Source organism: Panthera pardus, unplaced genomic scaffold (genome assembly GCF_024362965.1).
Source record: "Panthera pardus isolate Hobbes unplaced genomic scaffold, ASM2436296v1 HiC_scaffold_6, whole genome shotgun sequence".
In the NCBI taxonomy this organism is placed as follows: domain Eukaryota; kingdom Metazoa; phylum Chordata; class Mammalia; order Carnivora; family Felidae; genus Panthera; species Panthera pardus.
Window position 1 is genome coordinate 131,599,317 of NW_026526991.1, and position 18,423 is coordinate 131,617,739.

General features: G+C 37.8%; 1 long non-coding RNA gene across 3 annotated transcripts in view; it reads left to right on the forward strand.

The window, feature by feature from the left end:
- The window catches only part of LOC109273744 (uncharacterized), a 52,871-nt gene that overhangs the window by 20,616 nt on the left and 13,832 nt on the right, over positions 1 to 18,423 (forward strand). For 2 of the 3 annotated variants that reach the window (XR_008419496.1, XR_002083232.2), the window contains exons 3-4: positions 419 to 494; positions 12,896 to 13,024. This is a non-coding gene — a long non-coding RNA (uncharacterized LOC109273744). Of the gene's footprint in view, positions 1 to 418; positions 495 to 3,338; positions 3,736 to 12,895; positions 13,025 to 18,423 lie in introns of those variants that run through there. The other variant, XR_002083231.2, reaches the window with a different exon arrangement.

Here is an 18,423-nt window from a genome sequence, read left to right on the forward strand (position 1 = left end):
GTTCAAGCCTTCTAGTAGCTCTCTGAGGGACCATGTACCACACACATTAGAATTATCCCATGGGTTGTCCCTGAGAGTGTTTATACCCTCCACATTTTTTTTCCTGCACAGTTGAAAAGACTTCTGTGGCTTTGGAAGAAGGCTGGAGGCTCCAAAGCATATACCTCAGCAAGGTCTTTGTGTGGGAGGTTGGCAACATACTGCACCATAAGGATGCAGGCATAGCTACGAGGAGATCATGTTGACTGGATGGCAGTGACATGGTAAGTTACAGTCATTTGCAACACTCAGACATGTATACAAATGTTCTTCTAGTACGATGGTCCCACCGGGTCTTAGTCCACCATATTGCACGGATGCAACAGCTCTGGTTGTCATGAAATATATTCACAAATATTTGGATCCTTCCTCTATGTAGGCACAGAAGAGGATTATACTTCCCTGCCCTTTCTGAAGTGAGGCAAAGCTATTTGATATGCTTTGGCCAGTGAAAGGTGAGTAAAAGTTTGTGTGCATCACTTCTGGATGGTAACTTTGAGCCCATGTTTTAGTAGCCATGTTTGCTTCCCATTGCCATGCTGATAGTGTAAGTGTTGATGTGCAGTCTGTCCCTGAGAATACATCCTGCTTAACTGACTTGTGCTGAAGAAATAAAACTTTGGTTGTATTAAGCCACTGAAAATTTGAGGTTATGTGAAATCTGAATCCACTCCCTACGATTGGCAAACTATGGGCACAGCCTAAATCTGGCTCACTCCCTGTTTTGATTAATAAAGTTTTATTGGTACTCAGCCACATCCACTCATATATGTATTATATACTGTTGCTCTAATGCTACAATGGCAGAATTGAGAATGTCCCTTATGGCTCCCGAAGCCTAAAATATTTACTATCTGGCCTTTAACCAAAAAAGTTTGTTGTCCCTGGTATAACTATTCTATTATACAAAATGAACAAAAATGTCTGAAATCCAATAGAGCCCCAAATTGATTAATAATGAGAATCATTATTTGGTTTTCTAAGTCACTGAATTTTGGAGGATTAGTTATGCAGCATTATTGTTTCAATAGCTAGTGGATAAAATCACTGCATGATTTTAATTTTATAAAGTTCAAACATGGATAAAACTTATCAATGGTATTTGAAGTCAGGGTAGTGGTAACCCTTTGAGGGTTGTGACTGTAGGAGGCCACAGAGTTGACTGCTATTATGTTCTAGTTCTTGATTTATGTACAAGTTCCATGGGAGTGTTCAGTTTTTGGAAATTCACCAAGCTGTTTACTGATGATTTTTACGTTTTCTTATGCATGTTATTACTTCAAAAAAAGTTAAAAAGAGGAATGAATAATATTTACATGCTATTTATATTGAATGACTTTCAAGGTACTTTGTCAACAGAAAAATGCAATTTATAGAATAGTCAATGTGAATAGTTTGCAACCATTTGTATAAACCCAAAAAGTAGATATATATACATAACTTTGGTATATAAATAAAATATATCTGGAATGATAAATGTAGTTGCGTCTAGAGAGGATAATTAGGAGGTACAAGTGAAAATTAACTTTTCACGGTGGAACAATCCCCCCCCCCTTTTTTTTACTGTTTTGAATTTTTTTCCATGTACATAAAATAACTTTTAAAGAGTTAGAAATATCAAAACTAAAATTATAATGTATGTTGCTTCTTGGGCTGTTGGCTAAAATCAAGTGTATCTGTTCTTATCAGTTTAAAATTATAATGCATATATGTCCAATGCTATTATATATTCTCTTCTATTACATGTTTAGTAGTTTCTAATCTTTAAGATTACTATTACTTAGATAACAATGCAATTAATATCCTTGTTTGTAAATCTTTACTTTTTGGATGATTTCTTCAACATAAATTTCTAAAAAAGAAGGTGACTGGGTCCAGCAATGAATGATAGTTAGATACCCCTGAAAATGGAATGAGTTAAATACTGACATGGACACTTTCATCTTACAGTATCTTCTCCCAATATATAGGTGAAAATACTACTCAGTACTTTAAGTAAAAGTTTAAAGTTTGGATAAACAACCTAGAAAGTTTTAGGAGCAGATTTTTAAAAACAGAGTTCTTTGGATGATTTATAATCATTTTGTTTTGTGCCACTACTTAATATTGTTTTACAATTCTTTTTCATTGTCTCTCATCTTGCTTTTTAAAGTTAAGAGTGTTATTTCAGGAGGTATGAACCTAAAAGCTGATTTTCCTGATGGAAGAAAGAGTGGGGGTTAAGTAATATTAACTATTATATAAACGAATCACTTGTTAGCTTAAGAATCAGTACTTGTGATACATACACAGACACACAAAAAGGTGCACAAGTTTTTGGTGCATTAAAGTATATGGCGAAGAGGGGCTTCTTTTCCTCTTGGATAATTCAATTTTCACAGTAGGTAATGTGAATTTATATATATATATATATATATATATATATATATATATACACACACACACACATTGTATATATATATATATACAATTTATATATATATATATAAAGTTTTATGCTATATATAAATTATGCTATATATAAAATTATATAATTTATACTTGCCTTAAAAACAGGGAGGGGGACAAAACAGAAGAGACTCATAAATGAGAACAAACTGAGGGTTACGGGAGGGGTTGTGGAGGGGGGATCGACTAAATACATAACGGGGACTAAGGAATCTACTCTTGAAATCATTGTTGCACTATATGCTAACTAATTTGGATGTGAATTTAAAAAAATAAAAAATAAAACAAGTTAAAAAAATAAAGTCTAAGTTGCAGATAAAAAAATAATATATATTTGCCTTAAAATGATCTTCATTTCTTTATCTGTACTGAGGAAACAGATCTGGTTGTATCTTGTATTATTTCCATTGCTGAGAGTTCCTTTTCTGTCAGTTTCTCCTCTCTCTACACAATTTCTCTTGGCAGAGAATGATATTGCTGTCATTTTCCTGATCAATAATCGGGATTATAAATCTTAATTCTTCTCTAGTGTTTTGCCAATGGACTAATTTATTTTCTGCCATGCATGTGATCATGCCCTAAGGGGTGTCATGCAATGTCTATATAATCAAAATGTCTGGTATAAAAATCACTGCATATTTTTATTTTCCTGGAGAAACAAAAATTCTCCAGATTTTAATGCATTAGCACTGTGGTGACCTTTGTTTAATCCTCTTAAAAAATGATTGGAAAAGCAATCAGGACAAAGAAAGTATAGCTGTTACATCTCCTTGTGATCATGTTGTTAAGAATTTGATATCTTTCACTTCAGAAATAAAATAGAACCGAATTACTTTCTTCTCTACAACTAGTTATGAGCCATCAATGCAAAGGTGATATTACTGATTCTCTAACATACTCCTTTTGACAAAATCTTGCTGGGCGGCTGGGTGGCTGAGTCGGTTAAGTACTGGACTCTTGATATCGGCTCAGCTCATGATCTTGCTGCCGTGAGACTGAGCCCCACATCGGGCTCCATGTGCTGGGTGAAGAGCCTGCTTGGAATTCTCTCTCTCCTTCTCTTTCTGCCCCTGCCTCCCCTCCCCCCCAAAATAAATACATAAACATAAAAAAAAATCTTGCATGATATGGTCAGGATACAAGTAGCTGGTGTCCTTCTAACATGAGAAACGGACTGCAGGACACAGAATCAAGAATTCTAGGTGTCGGTACCAATTCCTCCCCTGGGAAATAACGTGCAAATCACCCACCTCTCGCAGAGTGTGTTTTCGAAGAAAGCAGCATTCTTGTGTTACCACTGAATTTTTTCTTGTTCATAATATGGATACTAAAGTCATGCTTTTGCATTCACATTATTGATAGGAATATTTGGAGGTAAGGCAAGTTTCCATAGAAGGGTTTTGAAGACGCAAAGAAGCAGACATTGTTACACACAGCTTATATCCTCAGAAAAGACCTCAGTTGTTGGGGGTGCTCAAGTCCTCTGTGTACATAAATCAGTAGAAGAGAACAGTTTGGGATTCGGAGGAGAGAAGAGATAACTGAAAGAAAACATGAATTTGTGATCAATTCTAGTTTTCTAGAGTTTTCTAGTAAAAGTCAGGGGTCTCAGAATTTTTAAGGCATTTGTTTGTGAAGTGACATTAAAAAGCAAAGTCAGTTTTCTCCTATGATAAATGAAGAAACTGGACAATATCACTGTTAGGGTCCTGTCCTGATATGGCATATATTCTGTACTATTTTAACATCCCTTAAGATTGTGCTTCACTTGCTGGGATATTTAAGTGCCTTGGCCATATTCTCTGAGATTTTCTGTTGGCACAAACAAATTAGGCTATTTGGGCCCAAAGGAGATGACTTGGAAACACATGTTAGAAATTGCAGCCTGTGTAGTTCCCAACAGTTCTGTGAAAATCTCACTGTAACAATATTCTTTGACTCAAGCCATAGCATCAAATTATAAGTGATTATCTTAGCATAAAACTTTACCTTCTGTTATACAGAGACAGATCAGCTTAGAAACGCTAAAAGAAATGTTGGTGGGGCTAAAAAGATGCTCAGGTCTATAATTCTGGCACATTATGCATTGCTCGTAGACCTATTTCACTCAGATATATCCCTTTAGGAATGTGGCCTATTCTCATGCATTTTCAGACATATCCAACATGGCATCCACATAAGGAGACAGTCTGTTATATTAAGTGGGGTAATTTCAGCTGTTTTAACAAATAATACCCAAACTTTCAGTAGTTCAACCCTGCTGAGGTTTATTTCTTGCTCAAGTAACAGTGGAATGTAGATGTTCGTGGACTATGAAAAACTTTGCTCTGTGTTATGATATGGGGACCTACACCCTTTTCCACGTGCAGCCCCCTACTGTCCTTCATGGCCATAGAGTCCTCTGCTTCCTGCCAATGGACAAGGGGAAAGAGTATAGAGAAACAACAGCATTTTTTAACCCCTTGGGCTGGAGGCAGCACATACATCATTTCTGTTCCTTTTCTAGTCAAAATTAAAGGGCAGCTGGGAACTGCAGTCCCTGGCTGGTCCTTACTTTCCAGAGGCGGGAAAGCATGGATGTCAACAGCTATCTCTGTCCCATCCAATATATCAGTTAATATTAGGAGGCTTTTGTTAAGCCTGTCCTTTAACGTTCAGGCCACTGTGTTTCTTTATTAAGTGGCCACCCACACATTAGTCTTTACCAACTTCATTAAACCATAAGTGGAATTTTTGGCTGAGGTCTGTCCCAAGATTGACAACAATGTTCCTCCATTTATGACTTGAATGACTCTCATTACATTCATTACGAAAATAAGGAGGCATGCCAGAAGCAAAGTGGTTATTAGACAAAGCATTCCTGGATGAATTTATATGAAGACAGTCTTTCCAAGCAGATTGCTTCCCTTTATGATTATTAACGCAAAGTTCCTGTTCAATAATGGACAGAAGAGCACTATCCATGTCATTAGGAGACCCGGTACTAAATCGCTTCCCTCTTCTGACCTCAGTTTCCTCAATGCAAATAAAGAGTTTAGACTGAACAATCTCCAAGTTCTCTTTATACTTGAGGGGAACATATAATATTGCTTGCATACCTCAGACCTTAGAAATTCTGCTCTCGTCTTGCGGTCATTCACACTGACGATTTTATTCACACTGGCTCTGCTCATGTCTGACTCTCTTTGCCAGGGTGATCTGTCAACCACTTCCTAGCCCCCAGCAGCTCTGTTGCAGAGTTTTTGATCATGAAACATCCTTTACCTGCCACTATTTCAGTATCTGGAATCTGGCCTATATGCCCATATTCATAATCAGTTTCTTGAAGCTTTATGTTCGAGCTTATGATAACTGAGCTACTTAACCCTTTAAAATATATTCCCCAGGTAAATATCACTCTTTTCTCTTCGAATCTAACTTAATGGCCATGAACGTGATGCATTTGATGGGACCATCTGTTTTTTTCTTCTGCCAAAGACACTCTGCACATTTTGGCAGCTTCCCTATGTGTACTCAATAACTCATGCCAAGTACAGTTGGAATGCTTCATGAGTCCAAAGTCTGAAAACAACTGAACCCAGCAGTGCTCATCTGAAACGGAGTGTTGATTTGCGGTGAGTCAGGTACCAAAGGCCTATATGTCTTAAGGTCTGGAGAAGCAGCAGAAAGATAATGTTAATGTGCTAACTATCCCTGGTTGACGATGGAGAAGTTATTGAAATTTATAGAATAGTGACATTTATGAGATTTTATTCCCAGAGGTCTGTGCCTCCATTTTGGGATTTACAACTTCCATCCACATAAACACCACTGTGATCTCTTTTGTACACATAACCCTGTACACACCGGGACACAGCTGTTTGGTTCAGGAGCGGGTACCTGACTCATGCTGGCTGAAGCTCTGCCCCTCCAGGAGGTAGCTATATTGAGAACCCAGACGGTGCCTCTAAGAAAAACAGCTTGGCTGTTACAGGTCATCATGAGTCTTGTCATAGAGACTAGACAAAGAAAGGTAGCCTGTTTTTAGTAAGGGGTAGGGGGGAGGAAGGAGACTGAAAAACAGTGAAGAACAGAAACCTAGGTAAGAAGACAGAATTCAATACCATTTGCGCTTCTGGATTTTCCTGAGCCCAACCATACTCCTCTGCTTTAATTCCATGAGATATTAGGCTATTTTCAAGAGAACCTCCTTTATTTGCATAAGCAAGTTATGTCACTTGCAAACTGACTATTAAAGTATATCTACAGGAAAAGAAAAAAGTTAGTATCCTTCCAGTCAATATGATGCTTGAATCATATATTAATTATTGTTGAAGAATCCAGATTAAAAAAAATCAAATTTGAGGTTTGCTCTTTATATAGGATCAATTATTCAAATTGTGGCAGTTTTCATAGTTTACCTGTCATCTGAATAGTATATATTTCCTATATGTCCAGATTCTGGAGAGTTGATCTTGGAAAATGTTTACATGTTTAAGCTGGACTTTTAATATTTCATTGGATAACGGATTGGGATGCAATTGGTTTTTTTATGTCTTAACATTAAATTTTCTCACCATAATCTTACAAGTCTTACAAGTTACTCTTACTCAATACTCATTACAGTTCTCATTTGTATAAGAGAAAAACCAACCACAGAAGTCAGCATTACAAAGAATACAAAGCATGCAAAGAATGTCTGAGAAATCAGCTTAAAATAACGCCTTATTTTAAGCTTATTTTTAATGCTGGTATTCGATTTGTTCAGAATGTAGAAAAGAGGGGCGCCTGGGTGGCTCAGTCAGGTAAGTGTCCGACTTCGGCTCAGGTCATGATCTCACGGTTCGTGGGTTCGAGTCCCACATCAGGCTCTGTGCTGACAGCTCAGAGCCTGGAGCCTGTTTCAGATTCTGTGTCTCCTTCTTTCTCTGCCCCTCCCCTACTCGCACTCTGTCTCCCTCTCTCTCAAAAATAAATAAACATTAAAAAAATTAAAAAAAAACCAGAATGTAGAAAAGAATGGGTTAGCCAAAGAGGGAAACATTATTCCTAATTTCTATCATCAAAAATTCACATCATATCAGTGACAAAGTCTTTTAAAACTTAATTAGTTACATAAATAATATACCTTAAAAAAAAAGTTAAAGTACTACCAGGGTCTTGGTATTAGCATCTAGGAAAACTGAATGTCAAACTAGGGCAAATGTAGCTTATGCACTATATTTTGATTAACTCTTGATAGTGATTTTATAAACATTGATAATATATGTTCACATTTTAACGAACCTGCTAAATTACATTTTTCTTCTGCTTTTTGTTCCATTACGTTTACCTTGTTTTAAGTAGTACAGCCCTTTTAGGGACCGTACCCTTTTCCAAGCCAGGAATCCATCCACCACTGAGGTGTTAGTATGATGCTATGAAGGGTCTTTATCTTTTGACATGGAGCTCTGTGTTAGAATTCCAGCTTCAGACATTACTAAATGTTTGTCTTTGGGAATGTCATTTCACCTCCCCAAAGCTTATTTTGTTCATCTCCAGTATGATAATGAAATTTGACTTGAAATGTGATTGCAGAATTAAAGGTAAGGGCACAAAACACTAAATACGCAGTCGGCAGTGCATAAACTTGCAATTACTATTCACTGGTATCCTCAAACAGAATAGGAATCCTCTTTGGCCCCCACAGAAGTTTTCATAAATGAATTGGTTCATCCCATTCTTGATATCCAACAGAATGACTCCTTCAGAGCAAATGGAAAAAAAAAATTTCTCCTTTTCTGCGTATTCCCATGGAATCAGTGATTTGCATAGGAGCAGAGATCCTGTTATGGGTACCATTCACGGTGAGAGCAGAGGATGTAGAGACGGAACCCTTCTCACCTCTGTGACGTTACAGAAGGCTTAATCAAGAAACCTCCCATCCTCTGCTTTCCTGTAGAGATTTGCTGAAAGATTACCCAGATACTTTGTGTTCTTTTGATAATAAACTGTCAGCAGGGTTGAATTCTTCAATTTATTATCTGTTTTGACCTTCTATTACTACGCATATATTAATGAGAAAGTGTCTTAGTCCGTTCAGGCTGCTGTAACAGAATACCATAGATGGGGTGGCTCATAAACAACAGAAATGCATTTCTCGCAGTTCTGGAGGCTGGGAAGTCCAAGATCAAGGCTCTGGCAGATTTATGTGTGATGACAGCCCACTTCCTGGTTCATAGAGGACAGTCTTTTCATTGTGTCCTCACACAGAACATGGTAGAGTGGCACCTCTTCTATAATGGCACTAATCCCATTCAGGAGGGCTCTATCCTAATATTTCCCAAAGGCCCTACCTCCTAATATTGTCACTTCAGAGCTTAGGATTTCAACATAGGAGTTTTGAGGGGACACAAACATCCAGTCTATAGTAGGAAGAAAGCAAGATAGTTGTTAGCTTTTTTTCCCCACCTCTCGAAGAATGACACAGAAAACTATATTTCTATTTGGTCAAACAATCAGAAAGTAGAAAAATGTATATGCATTTTTAAAGGAGATTTTCTTATTCTCTAATTTTTCTTACTAAAAATGTGATGTTAAAAAGAAAAGCACATTCCACATTGATGAATGAAAATAGCCTTTGAATGATGGATTAGGAAATGTATGGCATTCATTCTATAAAAATGTCTCATGGTAGAAAATGCATTTGCTCAATACTAAGGTTTTCAATTATTATCAAATAAAACATCTGAGTCATGTCTTTCACTACCAAAGTCAAGAAAGGCAAGAGTGTCCTGTTTATTGTGATTCATAGAGAGTTTAGCAGATTCATCATGGCTGGCTCTATTCAAATTTATCATTGAGCATTCAAAAACAATTTTCAAAGCAAATTTTCTATTTCTTCCAATGTAAATCTGTACAAACAAACCATCATGATTTTTAAGGGTTCAAACATTCATTATAAATACCTATTCTGCACGTGTTTTAATTTTACTATTCCTTACAGAGTTAACCTTTATTTTGCTTACTAAGAGCATGTCAGGTTAGAACAGTGGCAGGCACATAGTAGGCGCTCCAAACTATTGCTTGAGTTACCTTTATCTTTATGCTAGAAATGTGTATTTTGACCTTCTGTATTTGAAAACCTGTGTTTTATCTCCACAGATTTTATCAATTAGTTCAGTTATGATTATTTACTTGTCTGTTTTACTAGGTTCCCACAAAAAGGGAAGTGCACAAAGTTAGGTGTAACCAAGAGAGAGACAGAAGGAATGGGTTTCTGTATTATTTCTCAAGCAGTGTGCACCAGTGTAAAATACCATGAAACTTTATTTGTTTTCTATTAATTTAACAAATCAAATTTTATATTAGGTGAATCATTTACTGGACTTTACAAAATTCATCTTGACCAAATTACACAATTGTAGGATGTATATACCACTCATTTCTTCCTCATATACCCTGCCAATTACTTTTCTACTTTGTTGAACTTTCCTTTTCTTTGTTTCCTTTTTATTTCTTTTACTTACACATTAGGTCATGTTTCATTTAGTTTAAAAAACCTCCCTCTCCTCTAACAATTTAAGGATCTTGAGGAGATCAATATACTCCATTAAAACTTACCAATAGTTGACTTATTTGCCATTAGTAATTCAGAAGTGTGTTGTTATGACAATGCAGAGGCATGAAAAAAATATTTAAAAGGCAATTTTTTATCATGATGAGAGCCCTTCAAATGCATATTCACATGGCCATTTTACCCTTTGCTCCACTGCTTGGAGATTTGAGGTATTAAAAAAATAGCAAAAAGCAGCAGAAATAAATTTACATTGTTTGCAGGAAAGAGGCACTGTCCTTGGAAGTTATTCATTTTTATCAAAAGGATAGGGCAGGGTAAATTGTTCCTTGTAGCATATGACAACAGAGGTACAAAAATGAAACGTCAGGATGTGACTAACATGGTAAAGAAGGGAGACGGTCTAGTGAAACCACCGTTGCTCAATGACCAGATATGTGGTTCTTAAGTTTTACAGGTCTTTTAAATCTTTTTAATTTTATTTTTAAGTTTTACAAGTCTTAGGTCAAAGAATCTAGGTCCCATCATGAAAGAAAAAAGCTTTTGCTTTTTTTTTTTAAGATTAGCATACTTGTTTATTTATGTGATTTTTGTTAATTGCCTCAATAATGGCTATGCTAATTCTGCCTTACCTAGTTTACTTTGGTTTACTATCACCCGTTTATGTTCCACAATTGGAGAATCACTGTCAAGAGACATTCTGGGTCCTAAGGACTTAATATCCCAAATTCCACTTTGATGATGCCAACTGATCAAACAGGAAGCAAAGCCCCAAGAAAGTAGACTTAAATGGGATTACAAGAAGCATTAATTCAATGTGGGGAAATGGAGGCCATCACAGATGGACGCAGTGTACCAAAAACAAAGTGTGAAAGATTAAAAGAATAATTCAGATTTTCCTAACTAGAGACAATTGTGTCCTAACAGGCAGTCCAAATATCAAGAGACAGATAGAGGAAGTAGACACATTAATAGTAATAACATAGCAGTAACTGTAGCAGCAGTAATTGTGAAAGCAAGAAGCCCTAGGCACTAGGAATCTGGTGTTTACAAAGGCACAGAGCATCTGAGTACAGTTTATGGTCAGATCTTTCTGGAAACCCTACGGGAAGAAGATATCCGACAGGATGGTGGCAGGTGGGACCTGGGGAGACCAGGACAATGACTATCTCTCCCATTTACAGTGACAAATTTTACAAACCTTCAGAATGTATCTGTCACAGGAAGTTCAAGGAGAGTCACATCTATGAATTTCTTTTGAGTTCAAATTTAGTTTTTAGTAAGACAATATGCACCACAGGGTTGATTTTTTTTTAAAAAAAACCTATGTCTTTCGCAAGTAACACTTAAATAATATACACTTCGGGGCGCCTTGGTGGCTCAGTCAGTTGAGAATAGGACTCTTGATTTTGGTTCAGGTCATGATCCCCGGGTCCTGGGATCAAGCCCCATGTCGGCCTCTGCTGGTAGTGCAGAACTTGCTTGGGATTCTCCCTCTTCTCTCTCTCTGCTTCTCCCCTGCTCATTCTCACTGTCTCTCAAAATAAATAAATAAACTTAAAAATATATCTATTTAGAAGAATATAAATGATTGAACTCAAATGGATTCAACTGGTTACATGGCAATGATCTAGAAACCTGGCAAGTACTGCTTTAGTTGATTCTTCAGGCTACATGTTAGAGCTGGAATAGGAAGGTTTAGGGCATAGGCCTTAATGTGTCTCCTGCCTTATGCTGCTAGAGATAACGTGCAACAAGAGTAGCTTTGTTGGGGTGTGTGTATATATATATCTACACACACACAAATATATATTGCATATATTTGTGTCATTTCACAGGAGAACCACAGTACCCGCACACACACATCCATGTGCATATACACACACTCACGATCCTATCTATATCAGTACCCACTGAGACCATTTCTTCTCCCTCTTCCTTTATGTTCCTCTTCACAAGAGGAAAGAAGAAAAAGTCATGCAGTATAAAATAACATTTGTTAATCTCTTCTCAAATTTGGAATTAGTCCAGAAAATCCAAGAGGAAGTTCAACTCACCCACAGTCTAGCTGCGGAAACTACCCCATGTGACTTCCCCACCCCCACCACTACTGATCTCTTCGCGTATTCTTTATAACGAACCCACTAAACTTTAATTAATATGAAAAATTCAGGTTTTCCTCTGATTTAAACATGACTGACATCATGCTGCTACTAAAAGTGAAACAAAGTATAGGCACGGTGAAAATATAGCCTGAAACCTGGTGCCTGCCACAGTTCTCTTTTCCTACTGCCAAGTCATGGCTAGCATTTCCATGATGCATGACTCCAAAAAGGCCAATGGGGTTAAAAGTGAAGAAGAGCCCTTAGAAGGGAAAACACACACATGCCTACATCCATCTGCCATTTGCCCGCCCCCCCCCACACCTTTCTGCTCATATTCAGTGAATTGTTCAGAGTAGGCACAAATGTGTTCTTGGAGGGGAGCTGTGTGACACAGGCCACCTTCCTCTCAGACCCTAGCCACTAGCATTCTGCTTGCCTGGACCAGGCTGCTGCCATGTTCATGTATTCTGCTTCTGTGTATGGTGTATGATGTATGAGCCCTGAGGTCGCATAGCCCCTCTGTAGGGCTGCCTGTAATCCTACATCCCACTTCCTCCACAGAACCTAGTACGCTGACATAGCAATATACAAATATCTAAAACGCTGACTGCAAGAGCAACATTAACACATTTTTCACTTCAATAAAATACCCTGGACTCTGCTTTTCAAAAACCTACAGTCATCTGTTAAAAAATGATTGACCCTCTCTCCCCTCCCCCACCATCACAGTGTGTGCAGTTGACCTCTTCCTGGCCATGCCTTCTCACAGGACTTTCAGGATCAGCAACTCTTGGCCAAGAAACAAAAGCAGAATCCTCCCATTTCCCCCATGGATTTGAATGAAAACTGCTGATAAAACCAAGTACAACTGCAAAGGAGATGTTGGAGAAGAACCAAGGTGAGTCTATAGGGAATCCCACATATGATGGCTCACATATTTAAGCTGTGTCAAGGTCACTAACATCTTACCATATCGAACTGAAAAAGTCACCACTATCTGGACAGTTAGGCATGTTTTCTAGGGAAAATAATAATTTTTTTATACCTCTTTGCTAACAGGTTGGTTCAGTAATAAATATGTGAGATCTATTAGTTAAAAAAAAAAGACTTAAAATTAGAAATTTGTTCCAACTATGTCTATTGTCCTTGGCCAAATAGTTCTATACATACCCACCTTTATTTCCCAGTGCTGCAGATTAGGAATAGTACAGGTCATCTCTCACTGTATAAATGTGATTTTGGATCACCTGAATTCTTGGAGACTCTAATTAAAATTAAAAAATTCTGAGAGGATGAATCTCATCAAAAACCACCTGAAATTCTAGTCAGTTTATCTAAAATCGGAAGCGTTCCAACTTATTTTTTTTTTTAATGTTTTTAACGCTTATTTATTTTTGAGACAGAGAGAGACAGAGCATGAACGGGGGAGGGTCAGAGAGAGGGAGACACAGAATCCGAAGCAGCTCCAGGCTCTGAGCTGTCAGCCCAGAGCCCGACGCGGGGCTCGAACTCACAGACCGCAAGATCGTGACCTGAGTTGAAGTCGGACGCCCAACCGACTGAGCCACCCAGGCGCCCCTCCAACTTATTTTTTCTCTCTTTTGCCTGTAATCTCTGCTAAGTAATCAAAGATACGTTTCTATACATGCACACACATATACATATAACATGCACACAAGCATATTAAAACTTTAAAAATTCATAGTAAAACAAGTGGCATTGAAACAGTCTGATTTTAATGTAATCTTATTTAAAGATATATACTTCCAGAGATGGTAATGAAAGAGAGCTGATGCCCATCTTTGCTATTGGTTAGCTGGGGTCTTGAATTAAAAAGGTTCAGAATTCTTCTGCCCATTTCTTAGATTTTTTTTGACACATATTTTGGTACATCCTGTGGACATTTAAGTGTGTTTGATTTAACTCTGCATTTCTATCAAGATCTACAAGGTCTTGTATCAAGATTTACAAGAAAATGGGATGGTTTGGGAGGCTGGGGTTAGTAGACAATTCTGTCACAGTCTGGCATTTTTGCACATCTTACAAATAGAGGCACTATCTACTTTTGTTCTGGATTATCTATTAAGGATGTTTGTATGGTGAAAAGACTTGGAAAATACAGATGATATCTCTCTCCAGAGCAAAGGGCAGGCGTACTTACTGTCTAGTATAATAAAGTTAATGTCTCTCACTGGGGCAAATGTCAGGCAGGCTTATTGCCCATTATAAAAGATTCATGTTCTCTAAACTCAGGGTTTTTTTCCCCCTATAATGCAATGCATTATGTGTGCAGTTCTTACCTGGCTTTTTTTGTGTTGCCTTATGGAGATTAGGAATCTGGGAACCAGCACAAGAAATGTTGATGTTCTGACTCTGCTATTACCATGAGTAGTAAATTTCCCTTTGTTTCTGACCCAGGAATCTTGTATCTTATGCCAGCATCTTTGAAACTGTGTCAGGTTAATTTATTCACTTCCAAGTGAAATCCCAGATCCTTTGCTGCGCTTGATAGCTGGGTATTTGGTGTAGTAGGAATGCCAAACCCCTATTTGTTATAGTACTATTCCTATGAATATCAGATAATAGGAATATTGCCTTCATACTGATATATCAATGAGCTTATGTTGTAGACCAGGGATTGGCAAACTGCTGCTCCCCTGTGGGCCAAATCCAGCTTTCCACCTTTCTGGACACAACCATGCATGTCCTTTCCATGTTGTCTATGGCTACTTTCACCTACAACAGCAGAGGTGAGGACTTGCAACACATGCTGTATGGCCTGCAAAGCCTAGAATATTTGTTATCTTGCTATTTAGAGAAAAAGTTTGCTGACATTTATTATAAAGCAACCAAGGCAAAAATCCAGGCTATCATAAGTTGATTTAGAAATATTTGGAGTAGGGGCACCTGGGTGGCTCAGTCGGTTAAGTGTCCAACTTCAGCTCAGGTTATGATCTTGTGGTTCATGAGTTCGAGTCCCGCGTCGGGCTCTGTGCTGACAGCTCAGAGCCTGGAGTCTGCTTCGGATTCTGTGTCTCCCTCTCTCTCCCTCCCCTCCCCCACTCGTCCTCTGTCTCTCTCTCAAAAATAAATAAACATTAAAAAATTAAAAAAAAGAAATATTTGGAGTAGAGAGATGAAGATAAAATTGATATTAAATGATAGTATGGAAGGGAGCTTAACGGTTAACTGTAGATAAACCAATTGACTGTTTATATTTCACTTCTATAATCTATTCAATAAATAGGTAAGCCATGACCACACATCCAAATCTTTTAAATCTCAGCTCATCCTCTCTCTCTGAAGCTGACCCTGATTCAGTATTAGAAAATTTATTTTTTCTCTTCAGAGCTCCCACAGCACTTCATCTAAACATCTTCTATAACCAGTTAACTACCTTACGTAATATTTACATACACATGGTTTCTTAGGGTGAAATCCATATGTATAAACAGATTAAAAAACTTTTTTCCATGATCCAACTTTTGGGATAATGATTCACCTCTTGGGACTTAGAAATTGATTTGAATAAACCCTTTTTTAAAAGTAAGAATCATTAAAATAGGATTTTTTCTCCTGTAAGTCTAAATAGCAAATTACGCTCTTAAAAACTTAAATATGTGCTAACACCCTGTCTTTGTAGATTTCCTTTTGCAATTATACTTCTTAAAGTCTAATTGCATTTTCTTAGTTTGTTTCAACTCAATAAAGCAGGGGGGGTGGTGATACAGAATAGAATCATTCCTATTGGCAAGGGAAAGCATGTAGACATATCCATTCTTGAGAAAGTGGTGCTGGACAAAATACAGAAAGAGATGTTGCTCTGAGATTGCCATAGACATCTCTCAGAAATAGTGAAAAAAGGTGAGCCAATGACTTCATCATGATTTACTTGTTACACAGTCATGGTAGCAGGATTCAGGTAGGTATAAATGGAGTGCCATAAGACTGTTGGATCAAGGTACAGAAGCAGACTCTTAGAGAAGAAAGATTCATCCATGTGTCGGGGGTTATTGAGCCAAGTCACCGGGGGAAACATTTTACGGAGAAATAGCTAAACGCTCTACAAGAAACTTAGGATACACAATAATAATAGCGCTTGTTAACTGAGGGCTTGCTAAGAGCCAGGCTGTCTGTCAAACAATTAATACGTATTACCTCATTTAACCGTCACAAATACTTTATAAAGTAAGGTAATTGTTATCCTCATTTTATAGATGAGAACAATGGCTTACACAGGTTATGTAATGCTTCAGGTCACACGAGGAGCAAGTGACAAGTGAAGTTCGATTCAAATTCAAACCATCTCACTCCAGAGCACTAACTTTTTTAGTAATTATATTCCACCATCTTCAGATGGGTAAAGCTGCTTCCCCATAGGCCCCATATGAAAGAAAGCTTTAATCATCCATAGCTCTACTGGAAAAAAATCTCATGAAGATGGGGTGCTGAAATAAAGGTATTGATCTACAGAGTTTCAGGTATGATTTACTTCTGTAGCTCATTTAGTCCCCTGAGACATGCCCTTGTAGTCTCAGTTCAACCATCAGGGAGTGGCTGTTCTTGCTCCCCAACCAACTCCATTTGCCCATAATGCCATGGCATATATTCACGGTTCACGGGTTCTCACTTCCAGCAATCTACTTCTGTGCTATTCACATTCACAGGCAGAGGATTCTATTCTGATAGTGGGCCACACCATTAACATACTTAACACTTTAGAATAAGGACAGGCAGACTTTGATCTAAGCCTTTAAGATGGCACTAATAATAATTTTTCAGGCAAATCTCATTATTTCTTGATGCTCTCAGAATACTACAACTCTAAAGTAATTATGATATAGACCCGGCTGCTGGTCCAGAGCTCCAGGGTTTCTGACACACACAGGAACTTCTTCAGAGAAACCAGCGTCTTGAAGGAGGACAAAGACATGGTGGCAGGAGAGTTCTCAGCAACTGGCACTCAACCCGGTTTTCTCTTTTCATTTTGAGTCATTTAGTTTCACTCTGACTTTACAAAAATCGAATGGAAAGAAAAGCACAACTTTTATAGCCACCAGCATAGGAAGGTGAGAAAGTTTGAGTGAACAGGGAGACAACTTAAAGTAGAAATTCAAGAACAGTGAGGAAGTAGGCCTTTCATGTGGCGCAGAAATTAGAGTTTAAGGTGGAGTGAACTTGTCAAGTCGTACGGGTTTGCACAGACACAGACCTAAGAATAATCAGACGCTACAGCAGGCCACACTGATCACTGCCACAACTCAGAATACACACACACACACACACACACACACACACACACACACACACACACCCATAGGCTAAAACTTGATTTTTGACATTGGCAGCCAACAGGAGCCATGAGCTTCATCAAGAACAACTGCAAAGCTGAGCGTGTGTTTCTTCTTATCCTCTAGTGACAGGGTTTGTTTCAGATTTCTTAGCTAATCCCTACCAGCCCCCACTTCCAACAGAGTTAAAACTAGTTTCAAGGGGAGGGCAAAAGGGATATGCATATTTGACAAGGCTTTTAGCATTTTATGTTTAGATAAACATTGTGGTGTCCATGGGAAATCAGTGATTGTATTTATTTCCGACAACTGTAACTAAAAAAGTACCAGTATTTAAGGTTCAGGACTAATCTTTCTTTTTTTGCATACACCCCCTACTTTTAAAAATATCTGTGACGGTCACTGGTATATCATAGGAGCTCCCTAAATACTCATTACATTGAGTCACTAGCATGGTCTTTATAGGCTATACGGATTGATGCAGCTATGGTAATAAATATTCATAAACCTATGGGCAGGGTAAAATTATTCTGATTTCTCCTATACCTATTCTGTACAATGGCTGTAAGATAAACTCAGTTAACTGTATTTTTGTCACTTTCACATGGTGTGTGTACCCCACTAGGAATGTCAGCTGAAACGGATGTCAGCTCTGACCATGAAATTGTCACAGGGTTGGTGCCAATTGTCTTCTGAAAACTAACTTGTGGAACCATACGTGTTGTTGGGAGGTTGGCATAATTTGTTGGCTAATAGAACCATTTATGTCCCACACCAGATATCACCTTTCTCCTGAAACAGCTCTCCCTGTGTGTTACATATTTCAGCAGTGTCTCCCAGTTTACAAGAGTGAAGTCTTCCTTGTTTATGGCTATTCCATTCTGAACTCCGTGAGTTTCATGTTAAGCTCTTTGAATCTTTTTTTTTAACGCCAATTTAGGAATTACAAATGGACCATGTTCTCTATAAACTTATAAATACTAGCTAAATGTCATTTGACATTTTT